The sequence below is a fragment of the Phaenicophaeus curvirostris genome, chromosome 1 (genome assembly GCF_032191515.1).
Source record: "Phaenicophaeus curvirostris isolate KB17595 chromosome 1, BPBGC_Pcur_1.0, whole genome shotgun sequence".
NCBI classification, from domain to species: Eukaryota; Metazoa; Chordata; class Aves; order Cuculiformes; family Cuculidae; genus Phaenicophaeus; species Phaenicophaeus curvirostris.
The window spans coordinates 32,663,675-32,686,505 of record NC_091392.1 but is presented as its reverse complement, the minus strand read 5'-3'; the positions used below and the strand labels follow the sequence as shown (position 1 = coordinate 32,686,505).

The window sequence follows — 22,831 nt, the reverse complement described above, 5'->3', positions numbered from 1 at the left end:
TCCTTGAATATGTGCCTTTATCTGCACTCTCAGATAACGCCCAGAAGTAACAGTTACAGTGGGATGCTGAGGATCTATAATAAAATTCACTGTAAGCAAGCCACATACATACGCAAGAGTCACGAAATCACTTTAAAAGACAAAATGATAATCTGGAAAATGTACATAGGAAAATGTATCAGCTGGCTATCAGATGCCAGTGAAAACATTTTCTCCTTCTTATGCCTATTTCTTTATAAATCAAAATAACGTAATATCTCAGTTGCTCCTATCCTTACTAGGGTACAGTATAACTACTGCAGGAGGGGTTTTTTTATTTATTGCTTAAAATATCAGTCCTTCTTCAATATTTATTATGGCTGGCATTTATATCCATAAGAGTAAAGGCCTAATGCAAGATCATGTAGTGAAAATTAAACACATTTCACATGACTGCACAATCCAAATCTCACTAAAGGAAAAGCACAGATCACAGTGAACATGATCAGAATCATGACGCGTGATCTGATGCACACTAAGTACAATGAACTCCATTCCATATCTAAAAAGACTATGCAGACCAATATATATATAAACATATATATGTATGTATATAATGTGTATGTATATTTATGACTTTAAGACTCAAAATATAGCTGAATTGTTCTAGCCTTATCATGATTATTTTTAGCAACATATGTTGCTAAATCTGGCATGAAATCAAATTAGTCAGGCTATTCAAGCAAATGTAATGAAACCATCTACCTTTAGGAAGAACTACTTTCTAATTATAAAAAAGAAATATCATTAAAATCGGCAACACTAGATTATTTGATTTTGACCACAGAAAAATTAGAATGATTTACCTTCTTTCATAGAAAGTTGTTTCTCCATCTCTGTACTTAACTCTGATTATGTCATGTTTATTTTAGTAGAAGAAAGACTGATGTTTTTAGGCATTAGTACCACAAACATCTCAGACTTAAAAGATCTTCCCACAGCTTCTGTTTAAAAAAGACAGCAAGTTACAACTCAGGACCTACGGCATTCCAAAATGATCTGAGTGGTGGCCCCATGTAGGGGTTGTAAAGGCAAAACTGAATGAGCTTATAAAACATCAGATACATATACATGTGATAGAAATTTGTCTGTTGAATCAAAGAGCCTTTTAGCATACAAGATCTAACCAGATCTGAAAGCTTATGTAAGTTACATTCAGTTTTGAAATAAAGGCATTCTTAACAGTGAAAGTGATTTATTAATAAAATAAACTAATTATAATATGCTTGAAGGTTTTGCATTCTTTTATTTCTGGATGATAAGATTACATAGGGTACTACGTTAAAAGAAAAAGACAGGAATTATGATTGGTTTTTTTATCTTCTATTTTTTATTCTTTCACTTTTAGGGTGGCTTAAAAAAAAACCCAAACATTTTCTCATCTAATTTCAGTTGCCTAGAAGTCTAGTCTAGCTCCACTTCTTGGGTTCTCTTTATAGTTACCACCACCTTCAGAAGGAGATTAATCTTCCCTTTTCTGACGAAATCATTGTTACTTTCAAACAAAGCCACTGTGCAGTCATGGGCCATAACATCAATAACAGAAGTCCAGCAAAGTGCAATCCTCTGCATAAAAAATGAGGTAGTTTACATCTGCCAAAGCCAAATTTTAATTTTCCTATACATGTGACCCTCTTCTTCTTACTCATCCACTTAGACCACAGTTACTTCTCATATCCTAAGCACCACCTTCCTCCAGAAGTTCAATAACATGGAAATGACTACAAGGAGCAGTGGAAGCAAGGGAGCATTGGCCATTACATAGCAGTTCTTCGGGGATGTCAACCATGCACTATCAACTATTCCATCTTCTTAAAACACAAGCTTCCTGATCTTGCTCTTCCAGTTCAGAGTAATACAACTGAACAAGGTAGCAAGACTTGTCATAGTATTATAAACAGTAGCAGACGTTTAATAACAGTTTAATTGTCTTTTTTTCTTTTAATTACCTCTTTGAGGTTTGATACAGTTATCGTATCTTGAGTACTAATAAAAGTGCCAAGAATCTTCATATTTTCCTGTCAAAGCCAATTCATGAGCTCCTCAGGAAAAATAATGTGTGATAAAATGCCAAAGTTAATAAAATGCCTGGCACTTTCCAACATATAGCTTTCACAGATAACTTTATTTGACCAATCCAGCTTTTTATTAATGAAGTCTTTAGGATCAAATATTGTTCCAGGAATTTTTGTGATTAACTACTGAGAAGCTGAAAGATGAGTGTGTTTGTAGTGTCACAGACAATGATTAGCATGAGCATGAGCAAAAATATATATATAAAAGAAAAACAAAGACCCGCAGAATACAGTATGGGGCAGCTTTTCAGATACTTTTATGATCTCTAAAGGAACAGTTTAGCATGAGAAATGTTTACAGATTGATAGAATTAAAATAAATTTGAAGTAATAAGGCATAAAAATTATTCCTCTGTTGTCACTCAAAACAGAAAAATGAAATTAAGTGGATAAAAATTGTGCCAATGACTCTATCAAAATAATTCATCCAGTAAGTTTTTCCTCGGGGATGCAGGAGAGATTAAATGATTGTCAATAAATCTTTGTTAAGTGTACACAGTGCTATATAGAAGTGGGAGAAAAGATGACACTTCCAGTTAGTTCTTTGATCAATGATTAACAGAGATTAGGATATACCACTATGTGTAGATATATTAAATATCTTCTATGGGAAATTTTATTCATTAGAAATCCCTGTTTCTAAATGGGAACCATCTGAACCTCTTCCACTTGGGAAAGTCAAGGCAGAGTAATAGCTAAGAATAAACCTTAGCACTATCCTCCTTAGCGGGGTATGATCCAAAGTGTTGAAAATACAACTCTGCCTTATTTCCAGCCTAAGGGCACTGTACGCTTGCTTTATTCAAGTGCTGGGAAGTCACACTTTTAGGGGAAGAGCTACCTTCTATAAAAACACTTCTACATAGGGAGTTGATATGAAGTAATTCTTACACTATCAGTCGATACCCCTAGCATATGGTCATGTGCTATTTTCCCCAGGCTGGCAAGTTCTCACAACAAAATTTGTCCTCCCCAGTGGGAACTAGAGATTAAAATCATACAAGGGTATTGTGGTCTCTTCAAAAAAAAAGTATTACATATGAATTCAGTAAGGATGGATAGATTCATAATACTTTATGAGAAAGATTATATAGACAGATTTCTTAAGAATATTAAAAGATTTCTTCAGAATATTATTCAAGCTTATTTGTTTGGTTATTTGTTTGATTATAGAGCAGACCATAAGTATTTATAGATGGAAGCACTGAAAACAACCAGCTTCTGGCAAAAAGATGTGGCTGAACATGCTGCACGAGGAGTGGTAATATTAATCTTCACTGCTTAATACAGAAACCCAAAGAGGCCATCTGTCTGTCATCTACAAGTGTTTCATAAAACCTACTGAAGCATAGATGTGGATGTTTTTGTTAGAACTGTGATAAAAGCCAGAAAAAAAAGTCACGTGTATTAATTAAACTCAATCTTAATTGCTCATCCTTTAGGAAATAAACAATACTGTTTCTACTGAACATGAAATAAAAATGTTTAAAAATGCAGATGGGTGTGTGGGCACAATCAATCGCTTACAGAATGCTCGAAGAAATTCAAGCCTGACATGTGAATCCCTTATTTAATTATTTGTTCTTCCTGCTCTTGGCTTATGGTAATATTTTAAAAAATAATCATTGTGGTTTGATATGAATAATTTATTATCAATAAAAGAAAAAACGGTAGATTTTTTTTTTAATTTTTTTTAAGTAAGGTCAGCCTGATTCTTGCAGTCTGACTCCTCATTTGGGCATGATGAGGAGCAGCAGAGGTAGGTACACAATACCTGTTCACTAGGATCACTAAGGGAAAAGGAAGTACTCAGAGAGAAATATAAAATCAAGCCAGCAAGAGGGTTTGATTGAGGGCTCATGAGTCACATCAGCTTTCTTCTCCCCACAATTGTCTGTTGAACAAATTTCAGCTCTGCATAAATATAAGGAGGAACTATATAAAGATGCTTGTGCTCCTAATCCCAAATGTACTATTCTTCTCTTGAACTCTGAGTCTTTGTCATTTCTATTGTATTACACGTATTCTGTTTTACAGGCAACTAGCTCCCTTTCAGTGAGCAAGGTTGAGTAATTAGCAATACTGTCAAATTTATGTCTACTAGGGGCATTAATTATCGTAGAGGAGGCTTAGTTTCTTTAGCAGGCAACCAGGTCTGGGACACATTGTTGTGATCCAAGTTTTATAATATTTCATTATCAGGTTCATATTATAGAAAGGAAAATGCTCCCAAACTTGATATCTCAACTGATTTCTGATGCATTGATTTCTATATTTTTATAGTATCACAGTCCCTCTCAAGCTGAATTAACATGGTCAAAATATTGCACTAACCTCTTTTTTCACCTGTTTTCTGAAAGGCTGAGTCTACATTAGGTAGCTTCTTCCAGGTCAGACAGATCATCTAGACAGATCACAACTAGTTGTGATCAAACTACTAGAAGACATACCAGAGATTAGAATTACTGTAGCTTCTCCCTTTCTCCTACTAGCATTATTCAGCACGACATGTGCCTGACAACCCCATTCACAGCACGTCTGGCTCAGTCTCCAAATCAGACATTTTTTCTTAATTAATTGATGCCTGTTCACAATATGTTTTCTACTATGCTGGTCTTGTCTCTCATTAGCAGAGGGGAAGTTGATCCAGAGAAGTATGTTTTACTTTAGTCTGTTACATTTGTCAACAGGATCCATTGTTAGAAACAGTCCTGTAGAATATTATCTGTGTGGAAGATTGTATTTCACAGTGGTGGCCAAAGGCTCAGACAGTGCCAGGCAATTACAGTTCTGCAGTACTCTCAGATGGAGGCAAACTATTTTAAAGGCGATTAACAGTATGTATACATGATTACATTAAGATACTTAAAGTGTTCCTTCTGATCAGATGATCAGTGATCCACAAATGAGTATGTGAACATTCTTGGTTGATCCAATGGCAAGGTAAGACACATTAGTTCTACATACACTAATTTTATTACATTAAGATACTTTTAAAAATGTATGAAGTATCAAAAACTACATCCAGTCTTTCCCAAGTACAAATATCCCAAATAAAAACAATAAACTGTTGCTTCTAATTTACTACCCACAGCATGTCAACTAGTTCTTTCTCAGCTTAACGTAAGGATTTCCAAACTCTAAGCTCACCACAGACAATAGATATTATACAGAAAGTCTTTGGAGAATTCCCAGAAAAGATCGAAAGGGATAGCCCAACCTAGGATTGAGCGGTGCTGCTGAAGTACAGCATACAGTGGTTTTCAGACTGCAGACCTTCAGTGCAGGACTACACCTTTGTCACAATGCTGGAGATTAAGAATGCAAAAGCTCCTGTAACCACCCTGAATTTGATGGCTCCTGCTCTCCTGCTAATGGTGGTCTCCCTTTCTGACAACTTTAAAGCATAGAAATGCTCCATTGACAAGAACATCACAGATGTTCAATCATTTTTGGTTTTGGTTTAATGGGCAATCTGAAATATTGTTTTGTTAATCAAAATGTTTTATTTAAAAGTTCAAATGTTTATAATTGTAAATGAATGTAAGCATTTCTTCAGAAAAAGGTAGCAGAATCTTTATAAAGCCTTCCTTCTCTTCATGTAGAGCTACTGCAATTCATGCTACAGCTAGCATATAGCTTTTGCCAACCAAAAATCACTTACTTTTTGGAATGCAATCTATTATTGCTCAGTTGCAAATAGCACTTTAATCACAAGTTAAGTGGAATTGTAAATGTATTGCTGATATTTATGCATGATGAACTTGTTGAAGCATACAGTCCTCCTACTTTATGTTCAGTCAAGTCCCTCTTATTCAGCAAAGAAACTCATTCTCCCCAGTGTTTCACGAACAGCATACTGAATAATAAGCACAAAAAGATGTCAAGGTCTCCATTCAGGAGATTATTTACAGAGATGCTGCAGATGCAGAGGTGGCAAGAAGTCAAGCTGTGTACATATAAAGTCAGATTTTCTTGTACTGCCTTTGAAGCACTCCTTTGTACAATCACTGTTTCAAGTTCCCTCCCTAACAATTATATCCTTGCCTTGTCTGTACTTTTTCCATACAGCTGAATGCTCGCTTGCTCAAAAAAGAAGTCTGCCATGCCGTCTTTCTCCTCATTCAGCCAAGACCAGCCTTAGGCAACACAATCTGTCTGTCTGAGTTTTATAGCTGTAAATATTTTGATCTGAATCCACTTTCCCAAACACACATGTGTCCAAAGAGACACCTGGCTACCATACCCTACAGACTGGTTATCGTCTTCTAACATATCTTAGATTTACCAGGCTACCACCAATCTACTTCTGGGTTATTGTTGGTTGCATAAGTTAGAAGAGAAAAAAAGGACTGAAAACAAGTAACAAATATTTTCTGTCATTCAAGCACAGGTTTCCCACTGTAACTAACTTCCTTCTCCATCAGCAGGTCCTGACGAAGCACTTGTCCAGACTACAGAGCACACATCTCTCCCTCCAGGCTCCACTTCAGGGCCCAGGGAATGAAGTTTTGTGATATTCAAGCCAATCTCACAACACACTTTCAATCTGTACCCTTCTATCTCATTTTCCCAGTACATGGACACTTTTGTGACTTCCCAATAATTCAGTTCAGCTCACTGAAACACTGTTTGCCTTTGGAAAGCCTTTGGAAGCAGTAGACTTTTTTCCTCTGGGTTGCCTTGCTGATGGCTTGGGAGGCTAACCCACCTTTCACGGGGCTGGAGAAGAACTAGAACTAGGTGGAGAGAAGGATCTGGGCTGTACAGCCCAGTGGGTGAGAAAGGAGGGACACAACTGTCTCTGTAAACAGGTAACAACTAAGTTGGTGATAAGATATCATACTTTAAGGAGCTTCTCATTCACCTCTTGAAACTTTCACCTCTTCTGGAAGTAATAAAGCCTCCTAATAAAATAAAGTTTTTTTTCTGGAAGAGATTGTCCACTTTTCTCTCTGCATGTATTACAATATTTCGTGCATATCTAAGATACAAATGATCCTCTCCTGGCCTTTGGGAATATCTTTGTACTTTATATACCTTCATAAAGGTATATATTTATAGACCTTTATATGTCTTTGGTATAAGAGAATTAAACAGAATTTAAACAGAAATGCACATTTCCAGTCAAATGGATATATTTAATATTTTACCAGCAATTGAATTCAATTCATAATTCAGTCTAAAAAATCCATACCCCCATTTTTAGATTGATATTTGAAATTAATAATGGTCCCTCACAGAGCACATACCAAGAGACAAACTTTCAAGAACTCCCATACATCTTGCTGAATGCATCAGCCTAACTTTACTTGAATGAAACATACACTGCCTGGCCCAACTTCCTTGACCATTATTTTGTTAAACTCTTAACAGATTAAAATTTTTGATGTTACTAATAACCTGTAATGTTGCTCTATTGTTATATAAATTTGTTTTAGTTTAATCATAGTTTACTTTTCATAAATGTATTAAAAATATTCAAAATTATTATGAGCTTTATTAAGATGTAGTAGAAATTAAGAATCATTAATTAATAAATAGCTGTGTTTATAGAGAGCCATTCCCCATTTTTCTGGCTGGAGGGTGCTTTTTGAACTTGGTACAGAACAAGTGGCAAAATGCCTTTAATCTTTTACATCAACTCTAGCTTCATAAAACATGATACAGTTTCATGTAACTGATTAAGGAGTTGAATCACAGTACCGGACATAATACTAATAATTCTCATTTGTCCAGTCAGCATAAATTTCTTCCTTTCTGCTTAACAAGCTCACATTTGGTTTCATCTGGGCTTTGTGGTTTTTTTGCTGTTTTATAGTCTTCTGTCATTCTCCAGAGAACATTTCCATAGCAAAGACAAATGTCCAAAAAGACCTATTACAGAGAATTCAAAAGCAACTCCAGTTCAAACAGGTTTAAAAAAATGAAATGTGCATTTCATTCCATGGCACATAGAGATGTCAAAAAACATACAAGAAAAATGAAATGACATTAGAAGAATTATTTCTTTGAGAGCAATGATTAGGAAATAGTGTTAGGCATAGGTGAATGAATCAACTGCTTATTCTCTTTTCTAAAGCACGATCATCGCTTTCCTTTCAGCTGTTATCATAAAATATAGCACTAATTGAAACTTAATTATCGTCATTAATCTATCTTTGTGTTATGAATATGTATATTGGAAAGTATTAATTGCATGTGCTACTTGGAAGATACTAGTTATTCTCAATCAAAGTTGTCATATTTTACTTACTATCAGACAAACTTCAGATGATGGCTGGATTTAATATACTGAGAACACTGCTGAGATGTGGAAAGTCTTCCAAGAAAATTGCATGGAAAGAACTGTCAAAACTATACAGCAGTTTCCAAACAGGTAGATCAAGAAAGTGCCTGCCACTAACCCAAATATAAAGTACTAAATTAAATGCCAGAAATACAGAAGAGGAAAACATTGCCATGTCCCCCCATTGGTCATATCAACCATAAACATTTTAGTCATTGAAGTATCAGAAGTTTGCAGGCATTTGAAAGAAAGATAGACTATATTGACTGATTGTCTAGGACAGAAAGTGACTAAAAAGTAAAATCACATTTTTCAGGACACTGTCTTTTTCTTCATGAATCAGATTATTTCACTTAACAATGAAAAGTCAAGAAAGTGATAAATCTTGTATTCTTCTTCCAGTTCAGAAATTAAAATGAGTTGGGGAGGATCTATTGATTCTAAATCTTTGAAGGCTTGATTATCTCCTGATTCAGTTAAACCATTAAGCACATCCAGTATTTCTTCCATATGACAGGGCAATTTAAGTACCTGATGTTTTTATTGTTTTATTAAAGAAGTGAAGAAGGGTTTCTAACTCAATAGAAAGAAAATCTGGTTTGTGTGTAATCGGATCCTATTTTCAAATCAAATGCAGCTTGCCACAACTTCCAAAATGTATATATTAGTTACTAAGTAATGCAGAAATAGGTTTATATTTTTCAACATTGAAAACATTTTAAAAACATTTAAAAATACACGTAATGCTGTAAAAGTTGTTCAACTTGAAGATTTTGTCTTTCATATGTCAAGGTGAATCTTTGAGTGTAAAGGTTAAATTTAACTGAAAGTCAGGATTTGAATGAGTTATATTGGGAATGCCATTATACAGAGCCTTGACTGAAATGTAAATATGCAAAAAAGGTTAAAAACAAACACATAATTTAAGTTTTCCTCATCACTCATTTAAATAATGATTTATGATCAGTGAATTAAATCAATTAAATTTGATTAACAGACATAGGCAGACAAAATGTTGAAGTGTGTAGCGTGATAACTGAGAACTTATCATTAAACTAGATCGGAAAGTGAATCAAGCAGACGTTCCTCTGACAATCCAAACATTGAATTACTGTTGTGTAAATATTAGACAGGATCCTTATATTATCTTTGAATAAAAATATCAACTTTCCAAACAAGTAATCAAATAAATTAAATAAATAAGAGACTGCGTATTCATTTCCAGCTGCAATGTTACGCTAACAATGTAAAAAGACAAATTAATTATTCTTTTAGCTGTGGATTAGTTAAAATGTGGCATGCAATCTTCAGTACTTCAACGTCAGTATGTTATCAAATACTCCTGTTTGTTGGAGATTAAACTAGTGACATCTACCATAGCCTTTTTCTAATTACACAAATAATGCAAGCAGTAAAGCCCTGGATTACACTTCTTCCTAAAAGTAAGCAATCTGCTGTTCTAATTCTGGCTTGCACTAAGCTTGAATCAAATTATATGCATGTTAGACATGTCCAGGATAAACACACAACTTCAGAATCAAAAGAATTTCTTGCAATTGCATGCTCCACTCTTTCAGAAAGACTCTCTCTTGTGAATGTTTATTACTTCTAAGCAAAGCTAGATCAATTTTTAATTAATCATAAGCCAGAAATAGCTTTTTATTTATTACATGCAGTAGGGCTTTTTGTTCCTACTCAGCCTTCAAGCTAAACTCCTAACCAGAGATGGCTTACTGAATCGTGTGTAGGCATGATGTAGCAGAAAAGCATAATAATAAGGTTTGTCATGGGTTTTTATCAGGGTCATGCTGAATTCTCAGCATCTTGGAAAGCTTTCATCTTCCACACATATCTATAAAATGCATATTTCAAAGAGGTAACCAGAGCCAATGCCTCAAAAAGAAACCATACCAAATGAAGGTGAAAAAAAAACCAGTGGTTACTATAGGTAGGATGAGCAAATATTGAAACAAACTATCATGGGAATTGGTGGACATTCCATTCTCACTATTGACAACTCATCGCTGAATAGATTGCTGGAAAACACATCTCGTAAGTAACTGTTATTGCAGAGGCACTCACGTGAATCTGTGTTTGTCTGCATAGACAACTCAAGAAGGCATCACAGTCCCTTCTTCACTTGAAGTATATGTAGTAAAGAAATAGTAAAGTGTTGAGGGTTACAGAAATAATCCTGCTGCTGGTTCTGCTCCTTTCAATCCAAATGGTTCACATTTATGTCACCATAATTGTTGAGTCGTTATGTGCATGCCTGTGTTCTTGAAAATTTAGTATTGATTGATTATAATTTTGATTATCAAATTGGTAAATTTGGGAAACTATCAATTGACTAGTTAAAGACTCATTTCACTCCAGAATAGAGACAATAAAACTAAACTCAGGAAGGAGATAGTGCTGGGGGGCGAAGGGAGGGAGGAGGGGTAGTCTCTATTCAGGTTTCATTTTCTGGAATCCTGGCTTCTAATTACATGCAAAATGAGTTAGAATACTTTACCAACCATCAATGAACGGTTACATAGCACACATGGTTCAAAAAGCACTTTAGAAGTTACATTTCTCACCTCAAAGCAGAAGCAACTATTACAAAAATCTAGGGAGAAATGGTGCAAAAAGGGCAATAGACATGTACGCTTATGGTCATTTATAAGTCATTTAGTAGGTCTGTCATTATCTGTCTTGTTCCTCATATTTGTCCTCTATGAAATGATAATAATCATAGAACCCATCTTCATAAAGATCTTGGAAACCCATGGATAGATGTTGATACATGAGCTGAGCAATATCACTATTATACTACTCTTCAACTAACTCCTGAAAGGAACAAATGCTGAGCTACACAAACCAAACAACATTTAATAAAAATTAAATGATCAATTATTTTCTTGTCCTTTCATCTCAGAATGCTGGAAGAGTTCCAAAACTACATTGAATGGTCCCAAGGTGTCTGGCACAAAACACAGTACTTGTAAAGCGCTTTGTCCTCTCTGACTGCCCATGAGGAAGTAACCCAAGTTTGTCACAGAAACAATTCATTTGCAGTATTTTTTTTATGACTTTACATGAAGAGTCGAGGGCCAGCTGAACCCCAGTAAAAGGTTTTCAAGTTTGTTCCTTTCAGTTTACTTCATGTTATTTTCCTTTCCTAGGGGTATTTGGCCCTAAAAGTGCTATAACCTGACAGTGGATTTTTTGCTTTACGGGAAAATAGATCCTCTAGCCCAACTTCAACCTTGCAGGATCCATATAACTGGCTTCATATAACTCTTCTGAAGGTTGGGTGGAGAGCTTTGAAAGCTAGAAGAAAAGGACTTCAAAGATGAAGAAGACAATCTAATGCCACAACAATTGTTTCACTACCAAAAATGATCTATCAGTCATATCTACAATTTTTGTGATCATAGAGGAAAAGGCTTTTTTTAGGCTATAAATGCTTATGAAGATTATAAACGTCATTGTAAATTGTTTCAGAGCAACAATTTACTACCATACAATGTACTAAGAAGTATGGAATGAGTGTACTGATCCCAGGCCAAACACACGCTCCTTAATTGGAACTGTGCATCCACACAAAGCCCAGTAGAGCTTCAGATCTGAGTTCAGAGTTCAGAACTGCAAGGAGGCTGCTAGAATCGTATTTAACCATAGTGAGTAGCTTACTATAAAGCATCACCACTGATATATCACTTTTAAATTACAAAATGTCAAGTTCTTTCAACAGAGGAATGAATGAGGTTCGGTTCCTTATGGATCTTGCAATGCTGTATTTCCCCCTGCCATATCAACAGCTTCTCTAGTTGTGATGAGTCCCCTTTGCCTCCCACAGTGCTACCCATCTCCCCCCCACAACCCCTCACCATCCATTTCCTCCAAGCCTAGCACAGGGGCTAGTTCCCAGTTTTGCTGTGCTGAATTGCTGAGGAGTTTTCATCTGGTGACTAGCCAATAACAGAACAAACAGAGCAGGCAACTTCTAAGTTTTCTCCCAGGGAGGGTTTCTCCTACCCAGCTGCAATATGCACTAAATTTTTAGTAACTTAATAACAAAAGGTCTGTTCCTCTGAGAAATGTGATTAAGATTAGATTAAGATTAGATGAGTAAAACTTTGTTCTCATGGAAAGGAGACACAGTGACACACAAACAGAGTAATTGCGTAGCCCTTATTGCTTTAGAAAACCTGCTTTAAGATTCTGAGTTAATGAAACCCACACAAGGAAATCTGTAATCACCACCTTACACTTTCAGAGAGAAGCTTAACAAGGCTTTTTTTTTTCCCCAGATTTGTTTTTGTCCATTTAGACTTTACGTAGATGCATGGGAAAACAGGCAAAAATCACAAATACAGAAGGCTGCTGGTTTGTACAGTACCTGACAAATGACGTTGTGCTACTGATCCCACACCCCAGATTGTAAACTGCTGTAATCAAAGCTGGGGCTGACATCAGTATTGTCCATACTTGCCAATTTTATTATTTTATTGATGTAAGATACACATTCATACAACTTTGAAACAAGCAAATATTGCTAATGAAAATATTGCTCTAGATGTTCAAACATTCTTAATTAGTTTGTATAACTCAGATAGGAACAAAATGAGCTTTTCCTTCCTTTTTTTTTTTTTCCCCCAGTGTGGGGTAGTTTTTACTTTAAAAAATCTGTGATAACTTTCTGTGTTTTGTGTTATGCTTGGAAGAATGTCAGGATAAATTGTAAAGCTGATTTCCCTGAGAAATTTGAGTTCTGCCAAGTTAAATCCTCGAGCTAAGTTGGGTGGCTATTAGGAAAGGATGTGGCACTTACTCAGTGACGGCATGCAGAGCTCAGTTTAGCTGAACAGAAGTTTAGTTTCCAGTAAAATGTCCTTCCCATTAGATTAGAAACATGTAAACTGGGGGAAGGAAGAGAACACAGGGAAAAAAGTATATTTTTGTCTGTGGCAAAAATGAGGGGAACACAGAAGAGAGCTCTAACTCCAGACAGAAGCTGTAGGACACCTTTGCACTTCATTTCATACAAATGACTGTCTCACAGAAAATTGCTGTCAGCTTACAAAAAGCTGCTATCCACTGCCAACATATACACTGAAATCAACCATTTTAACCAATGCTGCTAAGCAGCGTTGAGTGATTCATTGGTTCCCAGCTCAGGAGGAAACTTGTCAGCTGTATCTGCCCACAAATGGGGATCTAGATTTTCTCAGCTTGGACAAGTTGGAGTGGGACATGGGAACTGGGTGCTCAGAAAGGATGGATCTAGGCAACACCCTGAGAAGCCTCATCTGACACCAAAGCTGCCTTTGCTTTGAGCAGGGAGGTTGGACTAGATGACTCCAGCAGTTCCTTCTTATCTGAAGTATCCCATGATTCCCTGACTATTTTTTTAAATTGTGTTTCAGCAGTTTGATTCACAGTATTTACAACACAATGTCAACCAGAAATAATCTTGCCTATTTTTACTTTAGTTCATAACCTTTCTCTGTCCCTGTTTACAATAGTTATGAGTTATAGTATTGCAAACTACTTTTTCCATTACCCTTTTTCTCTCACACCCACCTTAGAAAGATCTCTGTTCTCCCAGGTGTTCAGGCCCCAGGAGTGGTCACTTTAAAGACAGAAGAGAGAGATTCCCTGTTCAGATGTCAGGACCAAGACCCAGCTCAAGCCCCAGCAGCAGTTTTTTCCCCTTGGCTGGTTAAAAGCAGTCTGTTCATCGTTGTGCAAAATATAATTATACTAAGGTTTATGAATTGGCAACTTCCTCACACACTTCTGCAAAACAAGGAGATGCTAGAGCATTTCTAAGATAAACTTGTCAGAAATGTTAATGCAGGTAGTACCAGTTGTTCATTTTTCCTTTTTTCTAGACATATTTCAGAATGTTTCAGAAATGTCTGATATTTCTTAATCAAACATCAGCTGAGGCAGATAGAGAGTATGAGATATTGTTGCTCCAGCTGTGAAATTTTCACAAGGTTATACATAACCAAAATCACGGGCTTGGAATGGGAAGTTCTCAGTGATCTAAACAAAATACAGTGTTACCAGCCATTCCAAATTAATCCTTTAGTCATTGCCTAAGAATTTATATGACAAACTAGCAATATGGAGCATAATTTTACATGAGAACATACTTGATAATATCAAATACTCACCAGCCATGTAGTGGCAGCTCAAACCAAACTAAAACTCAAGTATGGCTAAAATTAAATTTTGATGTGTTCATCTAAATGAAAGCTCTGGATGGGAATGCACATGCCTCACAAGCACTGACCCCGCTCAAGTGATTCTAGCCATTACAGGAGTTTTGTCAAACATATCACACATATTTTCATCTAACAGACCACATGGATTTCCATCAAAAACAACTGAACTATTTCTCCACAATTAGGACAGGGTTCAGAAGAATGTGAGAGAAGTAGATGACTGCTGGAAACTCACTGCCAGAGGTGAATAAGCAAGGTCTGAAAATAGGGTGAGTACTGACTGTATCCTCCCAGTTTCCCACCCAGAATATCTGTAGAAATGCAAAGATTAAATAATCCTGCAGCTACTGACAGGACTAACCAACCTATGGAATAAGGCACAGAGACAACCCAACAACCTCAGTAAAGCTATTCATACACACTACCCGAGAACATGCTTTGATGTTTAGCTGGGTGCAAGTCATGGGTCACATCACAAAACTCATGAGCAACAAAAGGATAAAAGAAAATGTGCTAGTACTGACTGTTCAAGATGAGAAAGGTAGTAATAGCCAAAGATCAAAAGGCAAAGTTGTTCCACTATAAAAAAACAACTGACTCTCAAAATTTAATACTACAAGTTAGGAAGATTCCCCTTTGCATTTTGATTACCAAAAAAGGAACTAGTACTAAAATCAGACTCGGATTCTTACTGGGATCTTAATTTTACAATTTTTCTTCACACTGGCTTTTGTGACATTCTACTACAAACAGGATCACAGAAATCAGCACTAGCAAATACAGACAGAGGTTTTAATGAATTTTTTGTGAGGCGAAGAATAACCAGAAAAGATGCCCAAATTGTCATCTCCATCCAAAGTGTATGACCAAAATTATTGTAGCAATGCCAGAAAAACAGGGAGCTATATTTAAACTCCAAAGAAGGTATTTGGAATTCAAAATGCTAATCATATTTACAGAGAAAGGGAAGGAAACCTCGTAATAACATACATATGAATTTTACTAGCTTGTTTGTGTTCATTCGAAGCAGATGCTCTCTGTATCCAAAAGGACAGAAGCTTACAGCAAGAGAAAAGCAGACTTGGCTGGTTAAAGCACAGCAGTTATTTTACCTCACCATGTGTTGTTTTTCAGGCTTCTAGCAGTCAGATGTCTGCCGGAAAAACACAGTCATGTGTGAGGGCACAGGGTGTTGATCAAATAATAAAGGCTTTGTCTGATAAAAACTGATCTAGTTCTAGGGGCAAAAGAACAAAACTCCTTCCACACGTTAAAATGGCATTTTACTTCCACAGCTTGAAATATAGGCTTCCTATTTAAAGCATTTCACTCAACAATACAAATAAAATATTGAACTGATATTTTTTCTGTCGGCTTCAACACAGTAGTTCACGCAATAATAAACTTAGAAAAAAATCAGCCGAAGGCAGATCTGACATTCTTCTGACATCAAAATTTGCTGCTTCATACTTCTCATCCCTCTGGTTATTTACTGCCACAAATGATAGAGATTTGTGTGTCCTAGGCAAAAAAAAATATGGTAACTTAGATACCAATCATGATCTTAGGCAGCCTGAAATTTTGCATTCTAAATTTTATATAGATCTGAAAAGCCTTACAATAAAAAATATGGTCCAAGAAAGGAAAAAAATAAAATCAGTTCAGGGAACAGTGATAACGACGGGATGAGTGCACCTGAATGAATAATGGATGGAAGGACATCCCTTCTGCCCTGTATTTTTAAAGCTTTTTGAGTCAAACAGGTCAGAATACTTTAAAGTGTCCTTTACCAGAACTATCCAATACCTTTTTAACTTCAGTAATACCTGCCAATGTAACTCTGTCTAGCCCCTTATCAATCAGATCAGCCATAAATGAGCCTATAATGGCTCTTAAGTGAGTACCTGCTGAAATCAATTATACCATATGTGCACAACCATTAAAACAGCTGAGTACAGTCTCTATTCTTAAAGGCACAAATGGCAGAGGCAATGTATGGGATCTCCCACTTTTCCTTTGTCAGGGCCTGAGCACTGTAATCCTTTGCTCAGCTGTTCTGTTTATAACATGGTGTCTCAAGTAAATGCGGTTTGTGTAGACAGGCTGCCTCCCTCCCCGTGGACTTGGAATCTCAGCCAAACTTACAGAGGAATGAAAGTCTCATGCATAATGGTAGATCTACAAGCTTAATAAAAATAATCACCTGGGCAAAGGAGATTTAACAAGCAAATGCTCTGACTGTAGGAAGAACCACTGAGCAAGCGAATGTGAGTTTTTTGGCTTTACTAAAGACTCCATCTGGACAGGACACCCAGCAGATATGTGCTAGCAGGTCATATGAAAATCCTCAACAGGAGCTTGTAATCAAGCGCAAAATACAAAGATAAAAAAAAAAAATAAAATTCTTGTTTCAGGATTTGGAAGAACTACTTACTTTTTCAGGACACTGAAATGAGAATAGATATTAACTAGGAGGCAAAGAGGATTAATCTCTACCATATGGTCTTCCATGCTCCCAAACATATCTGCTTTACTCAATGTTACTGCATGCGGCAGCTACAGCAACAGTTAGTGGAAGCTTCTGATTACAGTATATTATTTTTTCTAGAAAATCAAAATATGCATCTCTGCTTTATTTATTGGGTAATCTCTTTTCAAAATACTTTTTTCCCCCTCCACTTTAAAATCGGTCTCAAGTTCTAGGCTTGTCAATTTTTTTCCAGCTAAAATTGGAGTTCAAAAGGACAAGCTGTTTTGAAGTATTTTGAGACTATTCTGAACATGTTATTTTTTTCTCAGTTCTCCATTTTTCAAAACCCAAGTACTCGGACACCATCAGGTGTCCAGATACCAGAGGTGTATTGGAAACAAATCCTTATTAGAAGAGACCAATGTACTCAGCTGAGTAGATTGGTAAGGATTTATAATACATTCCGATATTTATTCTTAATAAAAATTTATATACAGGCATTAACTGCTATTTTGAAGCAGGGACACTGCAAAATCCAGAATTTGGTCTCGTAACTCTTGCCAAATCACAGGCCTCAAAATACAATCAAATTTTAAAAGACATAGTTATTTCAATGAGTCTTGCCCTTCATACCAGTAACACAGTTAAAAGGAGACTCTTAGGCATCCCTTACTATGAGACTTAGCCCAGAACAGACGCTGGCACTAACTTTTACCTCATTACAAAACAGAAACCAGAACCAAGAGAGCAGGACATGGAATTCCAGCTTCTGCAAACAAAAATAAACTTCAGAACAAACTGCACAGAGCAACATTGCAATCATGTCAGTCCTGAAACCTAAGGATCACTAAGAAGAAGAGAAAATTTCTCCACAAAATCTGAAATGGGTTAGATGGTTGCTCAGTGTAAGAGGCCACCCCAGCACTCCTGCAGGCACTGCAAGTGAAAAGACAATAAGCATTGGACCATGCTGGTTTATGGGTGTAACAGAAAGAATAAGCACCATACCGAACCCGATTCTGCATGTAAACTAAGTTCTGTCCTTGCTGATTTCAAGATGGGTGGTTATAAATAATGGGCAATGTGTCCTTTTATGTCCAGCCAAAAGGAATACGCAAGGAAGCTTCATTCATGTCCAGGATCACAGTGTTTGTTCCCAACAGATTTTTTTCCTTATAGCTATTTTCTATTTCCCCCCACCTGAAAAAGTGACTAATGGTAATGATTGGCTGTCCTCATCCCTGTTATTAGTTGAAGCAAAGTCAGAGAAGTTTCAGTCTGGATTAATACAGATCATAAAAGCCTTCACAAAGTACATGTTGTTCACTGAAGTAACGTACAATTTTCTTTCTTTCCTACATAGCTTTCCTATGATATTTGGCAACTGCTTGTTAAGTGCTAGTAGTAAAGTCTCTGTTTTAAAAAGGACATCAGCTCAGGTGGAAGGCACCACGGTAATTGTTAGGAGCTTCTGCTTGCTGTTTTACAAAAGGTAAAATTACAACACCAGTTCACATCTCCAGAAGAGCATTTCTGGTGTCTTGCAGTCACAGCACATTATCATGAGAAGTTATGGATCTGCAGCCACCTTTTGCAGGAATTTGTGTGCAGAGAATTGTTTGTCCTTTGCAGCTGTACAACTCCTCTGCACCCGCCCAACAACTCTGCACCCCCCAGATCAAACTCACAGCACTGCTGTGCCTGACCTGGTGTCTTAGCATCAATCTAGAGGATCCTGTAGCACCACGTTCTGGAGTTCCATGTGCCGGTCACAGAAAGGGGACCCATGTCTGGCACCTTGAATCTTACAACTAGAAAGAGATACAGAGGAAGGCTGCAGCTAAAGACTGATCTTCTGTACAGGATCTTTTAAAATTAATTTTATTTTTTTCCTCTTTTTTCCTATGCAATGCACCAACTTCTGTGCTCTCTCCCACTCTGCGAGTCCATGCACCAGGTACACTCACCTGACAGATTATGTTGAAGACTGACCATTCATGATCTGCAATATCCAACATGTGGGGTCTTGAAAGGGGGAGAGAAAATGTGCTGAACCTCCATGAAAACTATGAGGGGAAGCAGGATGTAGAGGCAATTAAATGAGTCACACACTCAGTAAGAGAGACATCACAGAATCTCTGCAATCTCTTTCCAATGCTGCATATCCACAAAATAGTTTTACGCTATACTTCCTGAGAAGTGCAGTCACTCCAGTGCAGAGAAGCCTATAGCTGTATCCATGAACAATTAAACGAAAGAGACTTCGGAGATATCACCGATCTTGTTTTTCCATATGCCCAATACTGCAAATCTAGAGATTATTCACAAAAACTTCATACATTGCCATGGGGTAGTATTCCAGTTTTAATAAAAAATCCACTTGCATGTTCTCTCTTCAGATACTTTTTTCGAATTACTGTAGTAACTCACTACAGCCCATTATACAGCAAAATGAATCTTGTGTTCTAAAAAGCTTTTCTGCTTTTATTTGGGCTATATGAGGGACATATGGTGTCTCAAGAAATAAGCAATACCTGACTGCATTCAAAATCACCTTTTAAAGTCCATCAGTAAGGTTTATTTGCATGAAGAACTGCATTTCAAAGGTTAGGTTACCTACTTGTTATCATAGAAAAGCTATCGTACCGCTTTAAAAGAGACTGCTTGAGGCCAGGACAAATTACTTTCTCAAATGTTCTTACTATTAAAGCCTAAATTCACTGAACCGATAACTTTCTGTTAATTTGTAACATTTTCTCAAGTTGCTGCCTTTGGAATAGAAAATGAAAATAAATTATCCTTGGTGCTTAACAATGCATTCCTTGCATATAAATGTCCTCAAAGGCTTGAAGACTTCTTAACAATGTCTCTGAGCATATTTGAGATCTGCAGACTCTAGGTTTAAGGACCCTAAAAGTCTGTAAGGGCACAGAAAACACTGACACTTCTGCTATTCATAAAATTTTAGATTTCAATGGCCAATCTTGTTCAAAAGAAGAATGCACGTTAGAATGCTCATCTACTTCTCAAATCACATATGAAACACACCTGTGGATTGCTAGTAACTCAGTTGAAGCACTCTCAGTGTTTTAGAAATCAACCAGGACATAAAGTGCGTGTTCTGTAAGCTATACAGAAGCCCGATGGCACCAGCACGCAGCAACGAGACCCTTAAAGTAAATCAATTTTATTAACCAAAACACTTAAGATGTATCTGCTCGGGTTTTTTCCCGTCTTTGGTCTTATGACATCCTTGAGGTAGTGAACACATCAGAGAGGACTGCAAGCGACAGCAAACCTGCCAAACTGAGGAACTAACATTTTGGGCACTAAAGAGGTATTTGAATGAAAAAAGGGGCAAGAAGTCAGGGCCAAATCAATAAATATAAGTAGTAAAAAGCTTTTATCTTGAAATATACTCACCCCTAATATGAACCTCAATTTAACACTAGCCACTCAGACTCCCTGTTCAATAGTACTTACCAGCTGGTGGCAGTTCTGAGGACAGAATGTGGAAGATGGCATTGGCGGACAGGTAGTACTCCATGGGTCTTTGAACATTCCCTTCAGACATGCAGATCCATAAAACAGAAAATAAAGAGCAATAGAATTGGTTTGAGTGACAGAGAAGAAGAAAAGGCAGTTCTGGTGGTCTAAGGTTAAGGAGCAAGGAACTGCTTTCCCAGGTAGGGAGCAAGTACAATCCTCCCACATCCCACTCAGTGGGCTAAAGAATCAGTTTCTTATTTTCTTTCTCTTTAGTGTAGTGAATAGTATTCATTCCCATGTGGGAGTAAAAAGGAGCTTTTCATCAGAAAAAGAAAAAAAATGCAGAAAAGAGGCTGAGATCTCAGAGACTGAGCAGCCTGGTGCAGATTGTCCTGGTGGAATGGAAGAGCCATGCTCAGGGCTCAGCTTCAAACTGGTCAGAAAACAGAGTTGAAAAGGGCAATAACAACCCTCAAGTGACAGTCCTGCTCATCATCTAATATACGCCAAGAGCTTTAAAAACCACGCTTGCCGCAACACCTGCCATTTTTGCTTTTCATCCTCTGAGTCAATGCAACAATGGATCCTCGAGTTTTCTGGATAGGACAACAGGCATGTTCTGCTTCAGGGCATGCTGAAAGCATTAGAGCCTTGACAGGATCAAGGATTTGTGCTTGTGTCCCACAACAAAGCCCAGACTGTATCCACAGACCCAGTATTCTCCGCTACGGGGCTTGGTCCACTAGGTGCTGTCAAGCTCTTTGCTGTAGACTTTATTCAAAATACAGTGTCAGCTACTACTTTCTTCTAAGACATGACTGGGAGAAGAGGACTTATTCTTCCCCTTAGGTAAATGGTGTTTTAAGTCTTTGTGTAGCTAGCTTCGCTGCTTTCCTCTGAGTGTTCAGAGTTCATGCGTGTGGGACTGCAGCCTACATCTCCCAGCTCACTGAATTACTCTAACTGCCAGACTGGATGTGCACTGAAACAGAATTTATTCATGACTGAGACAGCGGAATCACAGAAAGGATGATGGCTTCCTAACACTTTCTACTTCATGTGTGTTATCTAATGGCTATACTGTATATAACCAGACCTTAAACCGGAGGCTGGAAGTCCTTCTTCCTGTGTGAGCAGTATAGAAGAAAATGCTTGCCCTTGTCAGAAGCAGAGAAGAGGTGGAAGATGTTGCTTTCTTTCATTACCCCCTTCCTAATTAGACTCTAGTCTGACAGTTACATTGCTTGTTCATTAAGGGACTGTAAACCCCCTGAAGCTAAGGTGAATAGGGATCTTGCTTTTGAAAAAAACATTTTTAATGATCAATTTAATGATATAACAGTAATAAAATTGCTGGTTTACTCAAAAGAGGGTTTTTTTGAAGATACCAGAGGCATTTCTGGTTTTGTGTGGCCTTTCAAGAGCAGACCAGAAACATTGTTATTGAATGCTCTTCTCAAGCCCCATCACTCTGCCTGGTACTGCACAGGATATGAAAACAAGAACTAAAAGCTTTAACTCTAATAGATACTCTGGTACAAGGGCAGGGAAACATAGTCAGGATCCTGATGTTTTTGGAAGAAGGAGACGGCTATCAGCAATTCTCTGCAATAAAAATCTCTACTGGTGATGCCAGAAACCTTATATTTGTTCAGATTATCAAGAGAAATGTTTCACATCCTAATTAATGTACCGTCAGCTTCACACAGCTTGTGTCCATGTACGATCAACAAAGCTTTTGGATAAGTACTGTTTCCACATCAGTACTATTTGATAGAAGAAAGCTAATTACTGCTTGTTCCCATCCAAACTAGATTTTTGAAAAACATTATTCCTTGTAATTCAGTATGTAACAAATGCCATAAGCATCTTCACGTTGTGAAACAGCACAAAGAATTAGATTGCATCATGCCATGAGCAAACTTGTCAACATTCAGTGAGAACGAAGAATTGCTGGGCTTACAACCAGCTGTTGCCAGACTTACAAGAATCCTGTGGTTCTGAACTCCTTTCAGAACGTTCAGTGCATCCCTTGATCATGATTTCTCTGCAAAGTCTGTTTATTGGCAGATGGTCTCTATCTGTATGCTGAGCAGCTCATGTAAGGTTCATCATAACCCATTAATTTCTTGAGCATCTGGGCCCTGAGATCTCCAACATAAAAAGCAAAGCCCAGTCAGCAGTAACAAGAAAAATGAAATTGGAAAACAAAATTCCTTTTACCTTAAGTATTAGACACTTCACTATG

The 22,831-nt window shown here is 37.1% G+C and overlaps 1 long non-coding RNA gene across 2 annotated transcripts in view; it reads right to left on the bottom strand.

The window, feature by feature from the left end:
* The window catches only part of LOC138716595 (uncharacterized), a 73,684-nt gene extending 52,889 nt beyond the window's left edge, over positions 1-20,795 (bottom strand). For both annotated transcript variants that reach the window (XR_011336689.1, XR_011336688.1), the window contains exon 1: positions 20,578-20,795. This is a non-coding gene — a long non-coding RNA (uncharacterized lncRNA). The remainder of the gene's footprint in view (positions 1-20,577) is intronic.
* Between the last annotated feature and the right edge of the window lie 2,036 nt (positions 20,796-22,831).